This window comes from Mus pahari, chromosome 20, assembly GCF_900095145.1.
Source record: "Mus pahari chromosome 20, PAHARI_EIJ_v1.1, whole genome shotgun sequence".
Classification (NCBI taxonomy): Eukaryota; Metazoa; Chordata; class Mammalia; order Rodentia; family Muridae; genus Mus; species Mus pahari.
Genome location: NC_034609.1, coordinates 40,030,756 through 40,037,993, shown reverse-complemented (window position 1 = coordinate 40,037,993; position 7,238 = coordinate 40,030,756). Strand labels below are relative to the sequence as shown.

Here is a 7,238-nt window from a genome sequence, read left to right as displayed (position 1 = left end):
TAATCAGCAAGCTTCAGGCCAGCGAGAGACCTTGATGCAAAGAAGTCGATGGATGACACTAGAGGCAAAGTTTTTCTCCATCCATCATAGGCATGTGTGCGTGCACGCAGGCATATATGTACTTATGCACGCACACATATACATGCACGCACATCCCCAAGCTCGTAAGCAGGCATGCACACAGACACGCACTCATACACGCATGCGTGCGCAGGCACGCAGGCACGCAGGCACGCACACACACGTATGTGCGCACATACGTAAGACTGGGCACTCGGACGCACATGCTTTTATTTTTAAGTTTGATTTTAAAACCAGGACTAGATGAAGCACCCAAGTTTCCTAATTCTCCCTGGACTTTCCCCCTTTCAAGACTATCTCCTCTTAAAACTTAAAAGTATATGAAATGATCATATAATCGCGTTGGAAACGAACATGCAGTGTTTCCATTCACGGGAAGTCTGTCTCACCACATTTCCCCACAGTGTAGGGGACGAAGCTCAACGCCTGTGGTGACCCGCAGGAGGTTCAGGCAGGTGGGCATCGACGACCTCATTGCTTTCTGTGTGGCCTCTGGGGGGGGGGGTCCAGGCAATTTAGAATCACCAGGCAAGCTAACTGTAGAGATGGTCTTTTGAACGTTTTACTCTCGGATTCCTTGCTGTCTCTGCGTGGTGGAACCTGCCAGATGAGGAAGCCGCCTCCCACAGGTTCCGACCACACCAGGCGCAGACAGAGAACAGATGGGCTTACTTCCTTTTTGCCCTACTTAGGGACCTTTTCTGTCTACCCTCTCATTTTCGCTCTAGTGACCCCTTCCCCGGAGCTGCTTGTTTTTTTTTTTTTTTTTTTTTTTTTTTTTTTTTTTTTTTTCAGCTGTAGCTACATTTGCAAATCATGCTTATTTTTGGTAACTCGAAGGAATATTTTAGACAGTGAAGTGCTCATAAATGTTCAGGACTTATGTGTCCTAGTTAGTGTACATTGGCAACTTGACCCAGCCTAGATGCCATCTGACGGGGAAGCCTTGGTTGAGGAATTTCCTGGATCAGATTGGTCTGTGCCTATTTCTGGGGAAAGGGTGATGCGATGGCTATTCCTGGTTGTCAACTCGACTATATCTGGAATGAACGACAATCTGGAAATGGAGGGCACACCTGTCATGCAGATCTTGAGACTGAAAGACGGACTTCTGAACTGGATACTGACATGGGATGACACATGCTTTTGATCCAGATCTTGAGGCATAGTGGCCATGAAAAGCTTAGGCCCAGGCAAGCTAGTACACACTTTCATCCCAGGAGACTTACCAGAGCAGATCTCTGAGTTCAAGGCTAGCCTGGGGTAGAGAAAGTTCCAAATCCAGGTGTGGTGATACACAGTCTTAATCTGGGCCAGACCTTCTGTTGGAGACTTACACAAGGACAATGGAAGATGGAAGGCTCACTCTTCTTTGCCTGCTTGCACTTACTTGCCAGCACGTCTGTTGGAACCTACCTCTTCAGGATCCCAGCTCATACAGAAGACCAACTGAAACACCTAGCCTTGTGGGACCGAGCAACTAATTGACTCTTGGATTTCCCATTCACAGCTGCCCATTTTTGGGTTAGTTGGACTATAGACTGTAAGTCATTATAATAAGTTCCCTAATATATAGAGACATTCTATACGTTCTGTGATTTTTAGAGAACCCTGACTAATACAGGTGATTGTCCAAAGGACCCAGCCCACTGTAGATGGTACCATTTCCTAAACATGTAGTCCTGGGCTGAGTAAGGATGCCAGGAAGGCACAAAAGAGTGAGCAATCCAGGAAGTGATCTAGCAAGCACTGTGGCTTTATGGCTCCCGCCTCCAGGTTCCTGCTCTGACTTCCCTCAGAAATGAACTGTGACCTGAAAGGGTAAGCCAGATTCACCCTTTCCTCCCCCAAGTTGATTTTGGTCGGTGTGTGTTAGCAACAGAATGAAACTGGAATAAGCATGCAGGTTTGTCACAGTACCACCACAATAAAGGATGTATAGATGACTCATGCCTGTAAATGAAGCACGTGAGAAACTGGGTTGTGTAGAGAGAGGGAATGAATGGATGGAGCTCAAGCATATCAAAAAACATTCTTAAATTCACAAGACATGGTACCTGAGGCCAAGCACTTTATTTAGGGTTGAAATCTTGAGAGAAAGTTGCCCCATAGATAGGCTTTACCCAGATCTCTTTAGAGGTTGGTCAGTCTATCAGTCCGTCTGTCTCTCTCTGTATTTATGGGCATACCACATGGTACAGTGCCCAAGGAGGCGAGAAGAGGGCTTCAGATTCCCTAGAACTAGAGTCACAGGGAGTAATGAGCTGCTTGCTTTGAGTCCTGGAACCAGACTTGGGGGTCTTCTGGAAGAACAGCAAGTACTTTTAGCCACTGAGCCTTCTCTCTGACTCTCTTCACAGATCTTGCAGTCAAGCCTGGATAGATTGACAATGTAAAAATCAAAAATGTGACTTGTGAGTAGAACTCAACATGGAAGAAGGAGAAAGGCAGAATTGGGTCACTCAGGGTTCTAACTACTTGGCCACATTCTGGGCCCCACTGCTTCCAGGCTTCTGAGCAGTGTCTAAAGGTGGTGGCCTGCTGTCTAAAGGTGGTGGCCTGCTGAATAAAGGTGGTGGCCTGCTGAATAAAGGTTGTGGCCTGCTGTCTAAAGGTGGTGGCCTGCTGTATAGGAGGTGAACAGTTTTTTCTCTCCTCTATACTTCAATCTTTTTGCATATGTGTCTTTGGTCATATTCTTTTCTTTTCTTTTTCCCTCCCTCCCCTCTCCCTTCTTCCCTTTCCACCCCTTCCCCTCACTCCCTCACTCCCTTCCTCCCTTCCTCTGTCCTTCCTTCCTCCTTTCCTTTCCTTTCCTTTCCTTTCCTTTCCTTTCCTTTCCTTTCCTTTCCTTTCCTTTCCTTTCCTTTCCTTTCCTTTCCTTTCCTTTCCTTTCCTTTCCTTTCCTTTCCTTTCCTTTCCTTCTGTAGCCCAGGTTAGCCCCATACTCAACATCTTCCCGTTTCATTCTCAAGTACCGCAGCATCACAGTTAATTTTGGCTGTCAGCTCGATGGGCAGGCTTCGGGACACACCCGTGAGCGATCTCCTCAGTCAGTTTGGTTGTAGATGGAAAGACCCACCCTAAATGCGCACAGCACTTACAGGTGGCAGCCCAGCTAAAAGGAAGTCAGAGAAAGAAAGCTTCTGGCTTCTGCCTGCTTGCCTTCACGTCATGTGGTCAGGCTCATCCACCCTGCCAGCATCTTGATGCCACACCCTTTCTCATTGACACCAGAACCCAGTTCCTTTGGCCTTCTGAGATGTATCAAAGACAGGTGTCTCTCCCAGCCTCACGACCTGCGCTTCTTGCGGTATTGGCATTTGTGGTGTGAAGACAGCTAGCAGTTGGCGTTATGCAAGCCAATCTAGTGAATTCTCTTTCAGTGTATCGTCATTTTGTTGCTTCTGTCTCTCCAGAGAACCCTGGCTAACACACAGGGTAATTATAGACCTATTCTTCCATGCCAAACATAGATTTCTCATGGAAAAACTATAGAGTACAAGGGTATGATTATTTTAATGCTCCTGCTCTATTTTGACAAAATGTTTTTTTTTTTTTTCAGTCTGTGATCCCCTGAGCACCATGGTACAACTGAGTGTCTGTCACATTGGCTGGCATTAAGGCCAATATCGATACTGGCATTGGAAACTCCTTTGCAAAGTTGATAGGTGAAAAACAATACATTGTTGTTCTATTTGCATTTTCTTGATTAGTTGATTGGGGAAATATTTTCTCATATTTATTAATCATTCACATGTTTTCCTTCTGAATGGATGGCAATGGGGCATTTTGAGAATTACTGAGGTAGAATTTTCAAAGAGACTAATAAACTAGTCATTTTTTTCTTTTTAACCTAGACTTACAATTGGAATGAGCCCATGGTCAGTAAGAGTGGAGTTTGGGAGAACCTTCCAGGGTAAGTGAGTCTGTATTTTATTCTGGTCATACTATTTTTATTTGGTCAATTGTATTAATTTTTACATGCTTAAAAATAAGGTAAAGTTATAAATATGAGAAACAACCTGGGGTTATTGCTGAGAAGAAATGACACTCAGTGTAATGAAGATACCAGGGATGCTCTGTGAACCACATATACCAGGGATGCTCTGTGGACCACATGTACCAGGGATGCTCTGTGAACCACATGTACCAGGGATGCTCTGTGGGCCACATGTACCAGGGATGCTCTGTGGACCACATGTTTGTATCTTCCCAGAATTTATATGTTGAAGCCCAAGTACACAGTGGCATGTTACCAAAGGGTAGGGAAGCTGACTAAGTGATGTTGGTGGGCCCTTAGGAATGGAATTAATGCTTGCTGTGGTTTGAATGAGAAATGTCCCACATATGTGCTACATGCACTCCAGTAATTACAAGCCCTACAGGCCCCAAAAACCTGGGCGCTGTCCCGAGGTGAAAAGTTCACGGAAACAGTCTCCTGGAATCGTGACATCCTGTATAATGAATGCTCCAATGTCCTTGCTTTAGTTGGAAAACAGATCCATGTGCTTTCCCTTAATATTGCTTTATTATAAGTGCTTTTAAGGATTGACTTTTTGACATAGCTAAGTTAGATTCTAGGCAGTCAGGCCTTGAGCTGACCCTGGGTTTAGGTAGCTAAGTCACTTGCCCTACACAGGAATTTACCATTATCTAGGAATAAGGAAGTTTGTGATTTAAAGAGGAACCAGGGTACTTAGAACCATAGGTAGCTGAGTTACACCCATACACAAGCATTACAATGGCCTAGGGGGAAGATGGACTATAGGAACTATGGCAAGGGCACGAAGCCCTTGCCCTCCCCCTACTAAGTTTAAGCTGACTTTAGGTGGAGCTGTTTTTTGATCCCAGCTGTTAACATTGAATTTTATCCCAGTTGGTTCCTGCCAGTCCTTCTATGTTTGCATTCCTCTGTTTTGTGTAACTTCCCTATTTTCTTCTGTATAAATAGTCTGATGCTTGATTTGACAAATTACATTCAGATATTACAAGCTCTCTGGTGTTGGTCTGTTTGTCATTCACCAAATCCTTGCTCACCTGCAACCAGAAACCCAGTTCCACGCAGATCAGGGACCCAAGTGAGGTCTGTCTGCGGCACATATGCCCATGAGATTAAACACTTGGTTGCCAGATGGTGGCACTGTTTGGGAAGGTTATGGAACCTTTAGGAGGTGGAACCTTGCTGGAGGAAGTATGTCTTTGGGAGCAGGCTTTGTGGTTTTATAGCCTGGCTCCACTTCCTGCCTTTTTCCTCTCTGCTTCCTGATTGCCAGGCAAGCCCCACACTCCTGTAGCCATACTTTCTCTACTATGATGGACTGTACTGGCTTGGAACTGTAAGCTACCATAGGCCTTTTCTTCCTGAAGTTGGTTTGGTTGGGATATTGAATCCCAGCAACATAAAGGAAACCAATACAACGTCCCTGTAAAAAGACACACAAGAGATTATTGCTTTCTGCTCTCCTTTGTGTGAGGGTACAAGCCAACCACCTGCAAACCAGGAAGCAGGTCTTCCCCAGAGAATCCATCTGCCTTCATCTTAGACTTTCAGCTTCTAGAGCTGTGTGTGTGTGGGGGGACAAATCTGTTGTTGAATCTTTGGTCAGTGGTATGGTAGGACTGCAACCGGCACTAAGACAATCTGTACTAATTGGAGAAAGAGAACCAAATATTCATATGAAATTATGCAGTGTGTATTGTATTAGTTGACTCTCCATTGTCGTGATAAAATACCACTACCAAAAGCACTGTAGGGGGAGAAAACAGTTTGTTTTGGCTTATAGCTCCAGAGGGATAGAGTTTATTATGGTGGGGAAGTCATGGAGGAGGAGCAGCTGCAGGAAGCTAGCTGGTCACATTTTCAGCTGCACATAGGAAGTAGAAAGGAAGAACAGGAAGTGAGACAAGCTTACAGAGATCTCAGAGTCCATCCCTACGTATACACTTCCTCTAGCTGCTAAAGGTTGCACAACCGCCTAGACCACAAGCTCCAAATAGGAACCATGTGTTCAAATCTGAGAGTCTTTGGGAGATATTTCTTATTCAAACTACCCCATGTGTATGAAGAGATCTAGTGGAATAGTTAGGTCAGAGTATATGGGAGCTGAGATAAATCTTATAAACTATTATCTATAATGCAGAGACCTGAGGAAGCTGGTGGAGTGGTTCAAAGACCTAAGTGCCAGGAAGCCAGTGGCAAAGCGTCTGTTGTGTATCCAAAGGCCTGAGAACCAGGAGAGAAGAGGGTGGGAAAAAAATTGGTGTCTTTGCTGAAATAGTTGGTAAGACCCAAGGTACATTCGGCTCTTGCTGGTCTTTTATACTCAGCCCCCAGCCCCTGTCTTAGTTTTCTTTTCCAATGATATGATAAGATACTTTGATAAAAGCAACTGTAAAGAGAATGGTGCTGCCCACAGTAGGCAGGCCTTGCTACCCAGTTAATCTAGTTAAGATAGCCACCCACAGGTATGCCCAGGGCCAGACTCTAATGATTCTAGATTTTGTCAAGTTGCCAACACTAGCCTGGAAGGATTAGAAGGTGCCTGCACATCTAATGCAGGGCAGGGCCCGTCTACCAAGTCCATTGATTCAAATGCTATTCTCTCCCAGATATATTTTCTTAGACATACTCTGTAATGATTTTGACCAAGCATAAAATGTGTCATCCTACCAGGATACTTGATTAGGAGAGAGAGGCTTTGCATTTCTGAAATATAGCAGGCTCTATTAAACATTTAAACCACATTTATTTACTCTGCATGCACACACACACACACACATAACACACACACACATACACAAGTTGGCACACATGAGCACATTTCACAGTGCACAGGGAGTTGGATCTCTCTTTTTGTCATGTGGGTCCTGGGGATTGAACTCAGGTCGTCAGGCTTAGTGGCAAGCCCCTTTACCGGCTGAGCCATCTTGATGGCCCCTATGACTTCTCTCAAGTAAAAAAGTCATCTATTGACAATAATACCAGCCAGTTATGCATTCCATCTCCTTTCTGGCTTTAAATATGCTTTTGTGGCTGGCTTTCCTAGTTCTTTTTGCATCTAGTGTTTTTCTTCTTCTTCTTCTTCTTCTTCTTCTTCTTCTTCTTCTTCTTCTTCTTCTTCTTCTTCTTCTTCTTCTTCTTCTTCTTCTTCTTC

At 44.7% G+C, this 7,238-nt stretch overlaps 1 long non-coding RNA gene across 1 annotated transcript in view; it reads left to right on the top strand.

The window, feature by feature from the left end:
* The first annotated feature begins 255 nt into the window (after positions 1 to 255).
* Positions 256 to 7,238, top strand: part of LOC110337204 — a 21,303-nt gene continuing 14,320 nt past the window's right edge. Inside the window, exons 1-3 of the long non-coding RNA XR_002381255.1 lie at positions 256 to 536; positions 1,479 to 1,624; positions 3,942 to 4,000. This is a non-coding gene — a long non-coding RNA (uncharacterized LOC110337204). The remainder of the gene's footprint in view (positions 537 to 1,478; positions 1,625 to 3,941; positions 4,001 to 7,238) is intronic.